Consider the following 14,784-nt stretch of genomic DNA (forward strand, 5'->3'; position numbering starts at 1 on the left):
GCTCAACCCATATACAGCCTCCAAGTAACCAGGGAGCACCTGAAGGAGGGAAAAAAGCAGCATCAACAAAGCTTCTGGTGCTTATTTCAGTAAATCCCCACCTTCCTCAGCTCCCCTTGGCCTCCTGTGCCAGGCCTGGACACCCCTCATGCCACCCCAGTGCTGCTGCTGCTGAAACCAGGGGCAGAAAACTCCCAAAAACCTGACTTTTACTGCTTGAAGTGCTGGCTGCCTTCCCCTGCTGGCCTGGGGGATGTCCTGATGGGGTCTAGCACAGCTCAGCCTGGATGCTCCTCTTCCCTTGACTCTCAGGCTGTTTGATGTGCTCTTCAATACCCCAGCACAATCCTTCCAGCCAGAGACTGATGAATCCACCTGAAGAAGGACCAGAGGAGTCTGGAGGTGCCCTGGTGGGGCTGAGCCCCTGCCCTGTCCCAAAAGACCTTTAGAGGAGTCACTGCTCTGCTTTAAGGGCTGGGGTGGGTTTTACAGCTCCATCCTTGGTGCATCTCTGGGGACACATCTGCAGCACAGCCCATGACAAAGCTGATTTTCAGGTTCTGAGGTGATTAGAGAAATGGTCTGATGAGGACTTGCCTGTGTTTGGTCTCTGTGTTTTTCTTTTTTGGCTTCTTACGCAATATTTACAAGGGAAAAAAGGTGTCTGAAGCAGCAGCTTATAAACACAAGCATTTTTGTAAATCCTCCTCCCACTTCCAAGATTGTATCAACAAAAGAAAAGAGGAGGCAGAAAAGAAAAAAAAAAACCATAAATAGGAGTTTCACATTGACAGAGTCTCTTTGAACAGCTTTCAAAGAGCTCCACTACCTGTTCCCCCATTTGATTTTGGTTTTTTTCAGAATATCTACAGCGTGTTCCTCCACATACAAAGGAATCCACCAGCCCAGGTCCCTTTTCTGAGCTGCTCCAGCCCAGGACTGGGGCTGTGCTGGGCTGTTCCAAGGTTTGCTCCGTGGGTGAGGGATTGCCCCTCGATGCTGAAGATCTGGAGCCATCCCCAGCTCAGCTCAGCTCTGCAGGGGCTGCTCCCCTCCCAGGCACAGCCTTGGCTGCCACCAAGGACACCCAGCTTGGAGAAGAGCTGAGCCTCTCTTAGTGGGGTCATTAGGAGTGAAAGCAAGCAGGAATCTTGAGCACACACCAAATTTTGGCAGCTGAAGTCACTGAAAGCATGGCTGCCCTTTGCTGGATGCCATAATCTTATTTTTAAACGAGCACTTCCAGGTATTGACCTCCTACACTCAGGACTTTTAAGAACAGGTAAAGAAAAAAGAGTCCCCAGATCCATCACAAACAGATTGCAGAAACCAGGGAGAAACCACCCTTAAATCAGCCACTCCTAAACCAAAGAACTGATGCACCATCCACGTCGGGAAATCACTTATTATTATTATTTCCCAGGCCTTTGTGGGGCAGGGCTCTGCCCACACTGAGGGCTTTGCCCTGCTCACAGCAGCCTGGCAGCTGCAGCTCCCTCAGGCAAACTCCAAGGCCAGGGTTGATGCAATGCCTGCAGACATTTCTCTCCATCCCTCTAAACAGAAAACCAAACGAAAACCCAACGTGCATGGGAGAGCCAAAGCTGCAAGTGACAGCCCAGTCCAAGGGACAATCAGGTTTTGGGTGATGATGGGATGGAAGAGCTGCATATACACGAGCACAAACCGTAAATAAACTGCAAATAAACCCCGTGGATGTGGTGACAGCAGCCCACAGACAGATCTTTACAAAGTGCCTTGTACAAGGAAATGCCATTCCACCAGGGTTTATGGGCCTGCCTGAGATGGGCACAGGCAGAGCTGTAAATCCTGCCCCAGCAGCCACCAGGGCAAATCCACGAGGAATTCTTGGTGCCAAGGGCACAGCTCTGCTCCCCAGCAGCAGGGTGAGGAAAGGAGCACCCCCAGCACCCCCAGGCAGTGGAAGCACTGCTGGGCAAGGGCATTTTCTTTATACACCATGCCAGCCCGTGTGAGTCAAAGGCCCACCTTACCCTTCCCATGGTGAATGAACTGCCCAAATTCTGCCTCAGTTTCCTCCAGTGCTCCAGGAACAGAGGATGCTGAAGAGCTTTCTAACACCACAAGTATCTAATTCACTGAAGATGATTAAGTGCCTTGAAGATTTCTGAAGGAGCTGCTATAGGAAGGCATTAATTTAAATATCTAGTGGCATAGAACATAATGCCAGGCAGATTTTCTTCCATTCTTTTATAATAGCTTAATAATCCTCAAAATAGTTTCATTGTTAATACTCCTGTTGTGTGTTTTATTAGGGCTTTTTAAACTGTAAAGTAAGGTAAACACCTCACATTTCTCTAACACCTACCAAAGAGCTTCTGAGAAAGAATCACTTAACCTCCCCAAACCCCTGTGTGGGGGGACCCCCTGAGCATCATCCCCTTTTCATGTTTTCATGCAAAGCACCCAGGATCCCGGGAGGCTGAGGGGCAGCAGAAGGCAGCAGAAGGAGAATCCCCCCTCCCCCAGATCCCATCAGCAGTCATTGCCTCCTCTCCTGCCCACAAAAGGAGCAGCACACCGGGCACACCTGGCTGGCAGGACAAGGACACAGCAAGTTCATCTTTATTTTATTATTTTTATTTTTATTTAGATTTTAAACCAGGGAAGCCTGGACTTCCGTGGTTTAAAATATAAATAAACCACGGTTAAAGACTGTCCAGACCCAAGGAGAGCACGGTGCACATGCCCTCCTCCTGCTCCCTGGCACTGCCAGGTGATGCTCCTGCCGTCTGCCATCCTCTCAGCCCTGCTGCACCTGCTGGGGAGGCCACGGAGCTCCCTGCATCCGCCACGGCACTCATCACCATCCCAAAAATGCAAAATGGAACCCTGAGCTGGAAGGGACCCACAGACATCACCCAGTGCCAACCCCTGGCCCTGCTCAGCCCCAGCAATCCCACCCTGGGCACCCCTGGGATGTGTCCAAACCCTCCTGGAGCTCTGGCAGCAGAGCTGCACCAAGGCTGTGGCTGGGGAGGACTGGGAGATGTTCAATTTGTAGATAAATCTCAGCTTGAGATAGGAAAAAACCCCAAGAAACAAACAGGTTTGGCTCTCTTGAGAGGGGAAAAAAAAAAAAAAAAAAGAAAAATGAAACCTGGTAAAGTTTTCTAAGGTCTACAGTGAAAACCACCCTCCCCTCGAAGAAAATCTACAGAAAGAAAAATGCAGGATCAGCCAGAGTTGCTGATGGAGAGGCCCCAGGGTATAGTCAGTTATTGAAGTTTTGCAACATAAAGCCTAAATTATTTATTATTATTATTTTTTTCCTAGAAAAAAGAGAAGAACAAAGCATCTCCCTCCTCAAAAGTTAACAACTGTGCGACATCATCTCCACATTGTCTCCCTGTTTTATCGCCACAGCACAGCTCTGAGCAGATTCCACCCCGGGGCAGACACAAAACCACAGGGCCACGGTTTCTAATTATACCCTCTATTCTCAGGGAAATGGTTTATTTATTAGCTCTTTGAGCTTCCCTTTCATTCATTCTCAGCCCCAGTCCCGGCAGCGAGGGGCTCTCGACAAGAGGAAATTTATTAGGTTTTCTCCCTTCTCCACCTTCCCTGCTCTCCCACCCAGCCTCTCCCTCCTCTCCCCACTCAGCAGCACCGGCAGCCTCATCACTTTTAATTCAATAACTTGCAGTATAATTACTCCGTAATAACACCATTATCTTAACATTTACTCAGCAGCTGTGATCCCGTTAGGGCGAGGCGAGGAGGGAGAGGAGAGGGGATCCTCTGGGGACAGGGATGGAGAGAGGCCAAAACCCCCTTGAAGAGCCAGGGCTGCTGCAGGGAGGAAGGGGCGAGGGCTGGGCTGCAGCCCTGCCCCAGCATCTCCTTTCCATCTCCCTCCTCAGCATCTGCCAGGCTCTGACCCAGGGGCTGCCCTGCACAGCCCTGCAGTGATGGGGAAACCACTCAAACCCACACTGAGCTCCAGAGCCTCCCAAAAACCCCTGGAGTCAGGGAAACAGAATGAAGACAGGGGTGGGCGAGAGGGAAAGAGCCACTCAAACCCACACTGAGCTCCAGAGCCTCCCAAAAACCCCTGGAGTCAGGGAAACAGAATGAAGACAGGGGTGGGCGAGAGGGAAAGAGCCACTGGGAGGAGAGGACTGTAACAGACAGCATCATCTCCTGCAAAGCCACCTCTTTAAACACAAATATCAACCACCCATACGTTATCCCAGCTACCGCTGCCTACAAAGACTGGGTTTAATTTTTACTCCAGAAATCCTGCAGAAAATGGTTTTCACATTCCACCACAGCACATCTGGTAAATAGGGTAAGAAATTCTTCTAAAGCCAGACACTAAAACTCCAATAACTTGTGCAGCAAATGAGGTGGAGAACAGCCCATTTAATATCAGCCAAGACCAGCTCCCAGCCTGCTGGAAAGGCAGAATTTCACCCACGAGCCCTGCCCAGCCCTGACAGAGAGCTCAGGTGCTGGCACCTTCTGCCTCCTGGCTGCGGTTTGATTTTCTGAGATATTTAAACAAACAAGCCCACTGCATATTTAGGCAGAAATGTTCCTACATGCACCATCTGAAAAAGCAAGTTCCTACAGCCCCTGCTGAAGGCAGCACGATTTTGAAGCCTCCGAGGTGAGGTGAGGTTTCCAGAGATATCAGATCCCAAAATCACACCCGAAACTGCGCGCAAATGCCAGCGCTGAAGGAGAATTCCCTCTCGGATGTGTCTGTTTCATACACACGCTGCAGCAGAGGGGTAAACACCGTTTATTCTGATTGATTATCCATCGTGCAGCGCGGAGCTGTAATTCCATCAAGCCATCAAAGCGATTCGGCAATTATATAAATCACAGCAGGAACTGCAAGAGCTTTGTCGCTGGAAACTCAAAATGGCATTTCCTCACATTCTACTGCTGCATATTGCCTTGTTTTTTAATAATACACAGGCAGATGATTTGGGGTTTCAAATTTGTTTACATGCCTCTCGTACAGCAATTCGCTGGGTGTGCCAAAGCCAGGCCCCATCAGCATTAATAAGACATTTTACGCCGTCTTCCACTCCACAGGAAATTTCCAAAGCAAACCCAGAGTGAAACGCAGGCGCTGTGACGAAAATCACACCCCTGCCACCACAGCCCAGCCCCCTGGAAACGGCTGAACCTCAGCAGCCCAGCCCTGTGCCACTCACTCCCCCTGGCAGGGCAGGACGAAGGATGCTACAGGGAGCTCTTGCCACAGCTCAGGTTTCATTATTTATAACATTATACAAACCCTGTGCTGCTGAATAGACCTTGTGCACGGCCATGATTATATGTGTGTGCATCATCATAATAAATCCACCATAAAGTAAATCAGATGGTTTATGATGCACTACCTAGAAATTCTTACTGAGTTTTTACACCTATTTAGTTGAAGTTTAGTGGAAGTGACAACCCCCAGCTCCAGGACATTCCCAATGGCAGCAGCTGCTCTGGAGGCTCAGATTCCTGTACATTCCCTCCTTATTCCTCTCCTGCAGGACCTGGGCAGAGGAGAGCCCTGACAGAGCTCCCTCAAGCCCATCCTCTCCCAGTCTAGAACAGGAGAAATTCCCAAAATCTGGGCAAAAGGCAGCAAATGTGGAGCCCCGCTGGTGTCAGTGGGCTCAGGCTCAGCTGCAGACACATCCCAGCTCCTGGTGAAGAGAAAAATCATTCAGGATTTGCAAGAGTTGAAGGCAAAACTCCCCCTGCCTCTGATGGGAGCAGATTCCATTTTGCTCCTCTGCTCTCCCAGCCCAGCAGGAACTGCCCAGGCACAACTCCACTCAAGTCACTGGGATTATTTGCCTTTGGTGGTTTTCTTTCTTTAAAGATAAAAATAAATCCAAGCACTTGGCTTGAATTGTGGGCCTTAAATCAGTATCCATGATCTGACTTTTAGAGTTTTTGGGGGAGAAAAAAAAGGAAAGAAAAAGCCATTCTGAGCTGCGGGCTGAAAAGCCACCCAAGATAAACCAAAAAAGCACTAAACATTGAGCCATTAAGTGAGAAAAGACTACAACTTTGATGTGACACTTGGCTGTTTGCTGGCACTATAAACTATTGCACACTAAAAAAGTTTGTTAAATGCTCCATAAACTTTAACACATTGCCGAAACACTTTGAACTGAGAATTTTATTTGGTTATCCACAAACCACGCTTGGTTACAGGCAAGGAACAGCAAATGCAGATTTTTCTCCAAAAATTATTTCACTCTGAAACAGTGAAATGAATACAGGTAGATTTAAGGATGTGTAAGAAGGCACCCACACCATGTCTGTGTTAGGAGAGCCAAAGCCTCCAACAGGGGCTGAGTCTTTGGGGTTCATCCCTTTTCAGTACCCCTGACTTTTACATTTTCAGGAACAACCAAGTCCTGGGCATCAAGCAGAGCCAGGAGAATGGTGAAGCACTAGAAGAGTTCTGCAAATCATGACGAAAAAAGCACAGTGGAATCCACACTTCACCTTTCCTCTGTGTTTGCCTAAACTTGCATTTCCGGAGCAATTCCAGGTCTAAACCAGAGTACAGCCAAGAAGCAAAACTAATCTTTAAATAACAAAAAAAATCCCCAGAAGTTTCAATATTAATGGTTATTCCTTGCCACAAAGAAAATGTGTCTTTCTCCTGGCTTTGACATTTTCTTCCCCAAAGCAGGAGGGAAGAAAATCAGCTCCCCAGAGTGGCAGCGAGGTGTGAAGCACAAGTCCCCCACTCCCATCACCTTGAATCCACTGAAATTTCACACTGGACCAGAGACGCTTTCCAAAGGAATTTTTTGCCCAACAAAACTTGCTGAAAACCCTAAAATCCCCCACCTGTCTTAAGCATCACTGGCTTTGCATAAAACCTAAAACCACTTTTAAGATGTCACTCATCTTCCCTCTTGAGCCCAAGGGAAAGTGTGCCACGGCTCCCTGCTCAGGGAAGGGTGGATTTGGATCTCTCTGTCCCAGAGACAGACTGGGACTGACACCAAACCCACCTGTGCTGGCACAGGGGACACAAAGGGGACACAAAGGGGACAGCATTTCCCTCCTGGCACAGGGGCTGCTGCAATTTCCTCGTGGTTTACAAGGAGTTGTTACTGCAGCGGGGACAGAAATTCATTGTGAATCACAACTGTACCTGGGGCTAAATCACTGGGATTTACACATCCCCACCTCTCAGGGAGTGCATAAAGCAGGCGTGGGGCCATCACTCACGGGGGATATTGCTCTGGAGCTGCTGTCAGCAGTGTTTCATGGCCCAGGAGTGGGATCCAGGCACTCCACCCTCGGCAGGAGAAATGGACTCCTGGTAATGGACTGCAATTCCTTCCCTGCAGGCACAGCCCTGCCACCATCAACCACTCAGGCTGCAGGCACTGGTGATTCATCTGGCCCAGCAGCACCCAAAAGCAGAGCTTCAGAGCAATTACCTGTCTGGGTGAAGCTTCTCCCAGCTCCAAGCCCCTTGGCACAGAGGGCACAGCTGGGCAGGGGGCACAGAGGAGCTTGCTGTGGCACTCAAACACCAAATCTAGAAATGCTGGAGAATTTCTAGATTCTATAAATAACCACGTTTTCTCTCCTCCGCACACGCTCCAGGAACAAGGCATGGATGGCACAGGAGCACTCCCAGAGCAGGACCCACACACACTGCATAAGCAGAGCCCTCCTGGCTGCTGGAGCCCTTCTCCAGCAGGACAGAACCCACCTGGGCAGCCTGGAGCAGCCTGGAGCCCTGCAGGTCCTTCCCAGCCTCAGCCTTCGCGTGACTCTGATTTTCCCTCCTGCCTGCATGCTTGGGGCTCCAGCCTTCAGCTCCAGAGCAAACACCAGGTCTTGGTTAGTGACATAATCCTCTGAATCCCAGCAGCTCCCATTTCACAGGACACAGCTGTTCACTTCCCTGCACGCATTTTTATAGTCACTTCTTCCCTCCTTCCCCCCCTCCCCCAAATTTTTCTGCCTTATGCTGCTAATGTTAAATAAACACATTTCCAGGATGGGAGTTGTAACTTTATCCCTTATTTTTCATTCCCCTGTCTTCTTCAGACCAATATTTAAAGATTTGGTGCCCTCAGAAACCTTGCAGACGCAAGGTCTGCTGCACTGCCACGACCCTTGGCCACCACTTTGATCAACACAGAGAAGAAACTAAAATTCACAAGGCAGTTCAGCACCTTGGCATTGTGCAAACACAAGGAAGGACCAAAGATCCCCCAGTCCCAACACTCCTCATTTCATGTTCTGCAATACCACCCTCATCTCATCCCATCCCTTCATCACACATGAATTTCCTGCTCCTCCTTGCTCCTGTTTTCTCAGTTTCTGATGGAAAAGGAGTAAAGAAAATCACCCACAAGGGTTATTTCACAGCACAGGCAGGGAATTCCCTGCCTGGCTGGGGCTGTGCCTGGGCAGCACAGGGCCCACATCAGGCAGGTGAGAAGGAGCTGTGTGGAGGGCACGTCCTGGGGGTTCCAATGTCCTTCCCACGTGGAACAACCCAGCTCTGAACAAACCCAATCCCAAAAAAGCCCAGCCCTGAACAAACCCAACCCCCAAAAAAGCCAGCCCCCAAAAAACACAGCCTCCAAAAAACCTAGCCCCAAAAAAACCTAGCCCCCCAAAAAAACCCAGTCCCCCCAAAAAAACCAGCCCCAAGACACAAATTAAAGGCTGTTCCCCCTGAGGGGTGACCTCCCTCCTACAGCATTTCCAGGAGGCAAAGCCAGCAGGCACTGAACCTTCTGGGCAGATTTTACACCTGGATTTGATCCTGGAACACAGCGCCTGCCCAAGATTGGATTTCACTGTGGCTGTTCCTCGAGGTCCCAATTTTGGCCAGGTCCTGGTGGCCTTCATGGCTGTGGAAACCCTGCTGCTCCTGCAGGCAGCCAGGTGACATTTCCATGGACAGAGCTGGCACGGTGACCCCGGGAAAGGATCTTGTGATGCATCCTAGAGACACCGCCAGGACACTGCTCCTGCACCAGGAAAACCAGCCAGCTTCCCCTCCCCAGGCCAGGGCATATCAAATCATTCGCCCTCAGGGCAGCTTTTAAAAATCAAGTTTTTCTTTCCTACCCCTTCACTGAAGGAGATCAGCAGCAAAGATGCCCCACATGGCCAGGGCAGCCCATTTGGTGACCTCAGGGAAAGAGATGGACAGGGCCATGCAAAGTACCCAGATCCTGTAACAGAGCAGGAGGAGAGCCTGCTGCTTGCTTCCTTAAGTAAAGGATAAAGTTTTAATTTAAGCCGATCTCTGGGGAGAGAAGAAGGTTATTGAATCCATAGGAAGCAGCAGGGGATGAACCGAGTGACCCCGAAGCCAGGCACGAGCAACCAGGATTCCCAGGGGTGACAAAGCTGGGGGGACAGGCCAGCACCAGATTTGCTGTGGATTTTTTTCATCCCCTGCTCTGGACACACACACACACACACATTTCCCTTGTGCTGCCTCACGGAGCAAACAAATGTCATCCCTTCAGGAAAATTGGAAAGACTATTTTCTTCCCAACCCTTCCCCCTCTCTCAATCCTCCCCTTTTGCAGCTTGCAGCAAAGTGCCCCTAATCCCCAAATTCTCTCTCTACCTGCAGGGAGAGCTGAAACCCTACCCGTCCCCTCCCCCAGCCCTCGGACCACACTAATCCATCAAATTCCCTGGCCCTGCAGCCCACCCCCAGCCCGACAGCAGCAATCCTGGCACCAGATGTCCACTGACAAAGGCAGCGCCAAGCATCAAAAAGCAATTGCCCATCACCCCTGTCCCGACAGGCCCGGGCAGAAAAAAGCGAACTCAAAGCCCCAGAAGCAGAGCAGCATCCCAGCATCCTTCTGCCACTCACACCCGGGCACAGGAGGGACCACTGGGGACACGGTGACAAAACCCAAACCACCTCTGAGCCCACCGAAGGGTTACAGCTCCCCTCTGGCACCAGGGATTTAAACCAGGGGTCACTGGTAGAAAACAAAAGGGATTTTATTAAAAAAAAAAAAATAATCAAACCCTGAGCAAGACATCTGTGTTCTGTCCACACGAGGCTGAAGCTGCATTAGCAAGGACTTTGTTTAAAGAGCACTGTGCTGCTCCCGGCACCCTCTGCGCCCTGCCAGAAGGGCTTTGTGGCCAAACCAGGCTCCAGATTAGCCATCTGGATTATCTGGTTCTGCTAAACCTGACTGCCAGCCCGGCCTTTGAGACAGCACCCCCATCATCCAGGGATCTGCTCACAGAAAGGTGGAGGGCAGGGTAATTTCCACTCCACACCCTCAATAACCTCTCAAACGCACAAATTTTTTACCTTTTCTCCCTTTTTCCTTCACTTTGGTACTATGGCTTCCAGTCACTACATCAGCCTCCTCTGTCAAGTCCTGCTGGCTGTTCACTCTCTCAGCCCCCATCATGGTTTCACAAATGCCATTTCAAGCTTTCCCACATTTCCCCCAGAGGAGAAGAGAGAGCGTGGGCAGGCACAGCCTGTCCCAGCCACGCAGGAGGCACCGGCTGGGCACGCAACAGCCTCGCCTGAAACCCATCCCCAAAAATCTGTGTTCAAGCAGCCGAGCCGGGAACGCCACCCAGGAGAGGAACAACGCCCCGTTTCTACAGCTAATTAATTGCAACAATCTTCTGGCTGGCTTCTGAAACGGCTCCAGCTGATGGTTTCTCACAGGGTGAGCATCCCTCCTCCATCCCTCCTCCTTGCCACGCATCCCCGGCCGGGCGCAGGGACAGCCCCTGCCACCCACGCTCCCTCCTCCTCCTCCTCCTCCTATGCCACAAATCCGGGGGAAATTTGAACTGTCATTTTCCCTCTTACACCCAGGTTTAGTGCTGCTGCTACAGCATCGTTTTATTTACGGTATTGCTTCTGCCGTTGTAACGATCCTACATAAATTCCACATCCCGATTCCCTAACAATACTTGCTGCTATTATAATAATGATCCCATCTGAATGGCACAGGTGCCATTATCAGAAAATCTGTTTGTAATAGGGAAGCAACTGTAAAAAAAGGCATTACACCCAAATGAACTACTTAAGGATTACCATAACCAGGGGCCTTGCCTCAATTCCCTCGGCTGCAGCGCTGCTTTCCTGCCTGCTCAGGAATAGATAGCTAGTCAAAATTAGCAGGTAAGTCATCCTGTGATTTGGGAGCTAGTGCTGCAACTGAGCACTCTGTGGCTTCATCATACAAATAAAATCTACCTCCGCACAGATTTAATAGAGAATTTTTGCAGCGCACTTACTAAGTGCTAACGAGAGAATGGAAACACACCCTTACCACCCCATGAAAAGTTACCTGAAAATAGCAAGGAAGGGCAGAACAGCTCCTTTAAGAATCCAAACTCACCCAAGGGCACACGAGATCATGCAAAATTAAGGCAGGAGTCAGTTCAGAAGTGGCGTAAGACTGACAAGAAAAACCAAGGTCTTGTAGGGTTCTTGCAGAGAGTTTCACAGAGCTCAGATCTCCATCCCTGCCTCAGCCTGCGCACGTTCACAGCTCCCAGGTGCCTCCTGATTCAGGAAGTTTCACCTACCACAACAGTCATTACCCCTACAAAGAGTTCTGGAAGGGCAGCTACTCCTTCAAAGAGAGCTTCCAACAGATGTTTTCCCACCGTCAGCATCTGAGCAAACCCGGTGTCTCACACCTTCCATGTCCCCAATCCCACCCGTTCATCCCTCGCACCCGCAAACACAGCACGAAATAAATTCAAATGTAACAAGACTGCACTTCCCTGGTGCCATGAGATGCGCTGCAAACTCTGCAGCAAAGCCTTGCACAGAAACCAAACACACCCAGGGTTCAAACCCTCCTCTGGCAGAGGGCAGAGGATGGCTGGGGGGCAGCGGCAATGGGATGCAGTGCCTCTTATCCCAGGTGAGCCCTTACACTTCAGCCCAGGTGAGCAGCCTCCACCAAGCTGTTACTACACGAGGGCTGCACAGGAGCCAGCAGGAAACGAGGATCAGTGGCTCCACTCCAGCTCCTGGCTGAGCGGTGTCAGACAGATTGTCGCTCCTACACCTGGCACGGCAGGGCAGCCCCCAGAAAAGCACCAAGGACGGGGTTGTGCAACCTCCACCTCCTCCTCTGCACGTAGCCGGGTGACACCGAGCTGCTGCTGCTCTTGGCCTGTGCCCACACGCCGCAGACAGGGAGCAGGAGCAGGAACCAGAGCTCCTGGATCTATTCCTGGCAGCGCCGCGGGAGCTGGGCGAGCCTCTCCTCTCCTCTCCTCTCCTCTCCTCTCCTCTCCCCCCCCTAAATAATTCAGCCATGGCACTCCAGCTCTTTTCCCCGGTGGACTCCAAAGCTCTTCCCAGCAAGGAGCTGCGTGTTGCTATTCCCATTCTGCAGACAGGGAAGCCAGCAGATTGCCATTCCCCCAAAGGCTGTTTTTCTGGCACGCTCCTTAGAGATTAAATCTAGTGAAATAGCTTTGCCTTACAAGAATCTGTACCCACAGGGCACTCAACAGCCAGGGTAAAGAAGGTGTTTGAAACTTGCTGTGATCAAGGTTAAGAAACATAATAAAACACCATATCCTGCTTTTCCAGCTCTTCAGGGTAATGAGGGATTTCCTCATGTATCTGCTGCAACTGTCACCTTTGCAGGAATTTAGTACTTAATGCTAAATTCACTCTCTCTCTCTGCACACTGAACCTTGAGCCGGTTTATTTTGGAACCTCCACCTCCCAAAAAAACACGACGCACTTCTCTTCCAAGTCAAAAGTATAACTGGGCCTTCTCTGGTTTCAGTGCCTTTGATAAATCCCTGCTGGGGCTGCAGGAGGAGGCTGAGAGCAGCAGGAGAGCAGAGCAGGAGCCCCGGCACTGGGGCTCCGCTGGGACTTGGCAGGAGGATTTGGGAGAATCCCCCGGGAGATGCTGTCCCTCTCCCGTGGAGATAAAGGATAAGGATCCTTCCTGCCCCTCTCCACGGCTGCTTTTGAACATGAGGGTGAAGGAAGGTGCTGGGGATGCTCTCAGGCAGCCAAGGGGAGTGAAGCCCCCTCCTCCAGCCCAGCCCCAGCACCCCCAGCCCCAGCCAGCGCAGCGAGGGGCTCTGGAAGGCACCCACCCCCTGAACACAGCTCACTCAGAGGCTGCTGAAACAGCCTGAGCCACTCACATGCACATTTTTCACTCCTTCCAAAAACCCTGAGTAAACCCCGAGCAGCAGGGTTAGCCCTGAAAATGGCAGGGCTGGCAGGCTGGGCCCCACAGCAGCACACGCACTGGGCTGGCTCCGCAGCAGAGGAGCGTCTCCGTGCAGGTGGTTTGTTATTCTCAGAGTCTCTTTCCAGCAGATGTTCCCCTGTACCATGTGTGGCAATCCCAGCGCGCTTGAATTTGTGATTTTTCCTCCGCTAAGTGACGTTTTCAGGAAAAGGGAAATTAAAGGATAACAAGATGCAGCTATAGAAAGACAGAGCTGTGCAGGCTAGAGAATTCTCTCTCTCTTTTTTTTTTTTTTGCTTTTTTTTTTGGAGAAGAACCATAATGTTAATGTTAGAAACTACTTTTCATATATAGCAATGATCAGCTTAATCTTTACACTTCTTTCCTTAGCTGCAGGAGAGTCCTCCAACAACGAACAATATAAATTTAAATTTAATTTCAACTGTTGCTATAACTGCCTCCAGCCAGACCAACTGCTGCGAATTGAAGTCAGAGCCTTGACATAAAAGTTACCTGAGCTACCTGCAACAGAAAAGTTCTTTGCTTTTGCCAAAGCGAGAAAAGAATAATAAAGGGATAAGATGTGGTTATTTTTCATGAAAGCTCCAGCTACACAGTTCCTGCAGCTAAATGGAGTTTTTTTCCCCCTGTCTATTACGTTTCTAAAATTACACATTTTAGACAAATCTGCATCTTGAGCTTGAGCAGTAGCCTAATAGCACTAGCAAACAAGCCATGTAAAGCCGAGAAAATGAGTTGTATTTAATCCTGGGAACGGGAGCAGAGGAGTTGTGCAATGTTTACAGTGAATAAACTCTGCCCGTTACTCAAAGGCTGCAGCCCGTGTCCTGCCCGAGAGCATCGCGCACTGCTGCGGCCCCGGGCTGCCTCCAGCTCATTAAAAATAAAAGGCATTTCCAGCAAGGAAAGGAAATGTAGTAAGGGGGGTGATTTGGGCAAGAGGGCGAGCTGCAGGGCTGCTGCTTCGCACGGCGCCCCAGCACAGGGGCGTGCGGGACGCGGCTCGCACATTTTCTTGTTCCGCAGCAGAACGCCCCAGCGAGCCCTTGGCTGGGGGAAAGGGGGAGAGGAAATGGGAGAGGGGTGGGCAGAGCCAAGGGAGGGGGAGAGGAGAAGGGAGCGGAATTCCCTCCCCAGCGCCGCCCCGCAGCCCCCCTGCCACCTCCGCTGCTATCCCTGCTGCCATCCTTGCCATCCCCGCTGCCATCCCCGCTGCCATCCCCCCCTGCCATCCCCGCTGCCCCTCGCCCCCCCGGTCCCGTCGCCCCTCGCCCGGCCCCGGGGCCCCTCCGGCCCCCCGAGACCCCCGCCCCTCTCCGGGCGTGCGCGCTTCGAGGCAAACATCTTCCCCTCGTTGAAACAACGCGTTCGATAATTACATTTTCAAACCAAACCGACCGTCTCCGGCTCGTCCCGGCGCTGGCGGGGTGCGGCGGCTCCGCGGCGAGGGCGGCGCGGGGACCCCAGGGCGGAGGGACCGAGGGAGGGACCCCCGACCCGCGGCGGCCCGGCCGGGCTGGGCGGGACC

At 51.2% G+C, this 14,784-nt stretch overlaps 1 protein-coding gene across 14 annotated transcripts in view; it reads right to left on the bottom strand.

Moving 5' to 3' along the window:
* PTPRS (protein tyrosine phosphatase receptor type S) overlaps positions 1 to 14,766 on the bottom strand; it is a 126,112-nt gene extending 111,346 nt beyond the window's left edge. For 13 of the 14 annotated variants that reach the window (XM_039733478.1, XM_039733448.1, XM_039733438.1 and 10 more), the window contains exon 1: positions 14,636 to 14,766. The gene's annotated coding sequence lies outside the window, so the exon portion shown is untranslated. The remainder of the gene's footprint in view (positions 1 to 14,635) is intronic. The other variant, XM_039733400.1, reaches the window with a different exon arrangement.
* Positions 14,767 to 14,784: the final 18 nt, after the last annotated feature.

The sequence above is a fragment of the Passer montanus genome, unplaced genomic scaffold, assembly GCF_014805655.1.
Source record: "Passer montanus isolate IOZ18808 unplaced genomic scaffold, ASM1480565v1 scaffold112, whole genome shotgun sequence".
NCBI lineage: Eukaryota > Metazoa > Chordata > Aves > Passeriformes > Passeridae > Passer > Passer montanus.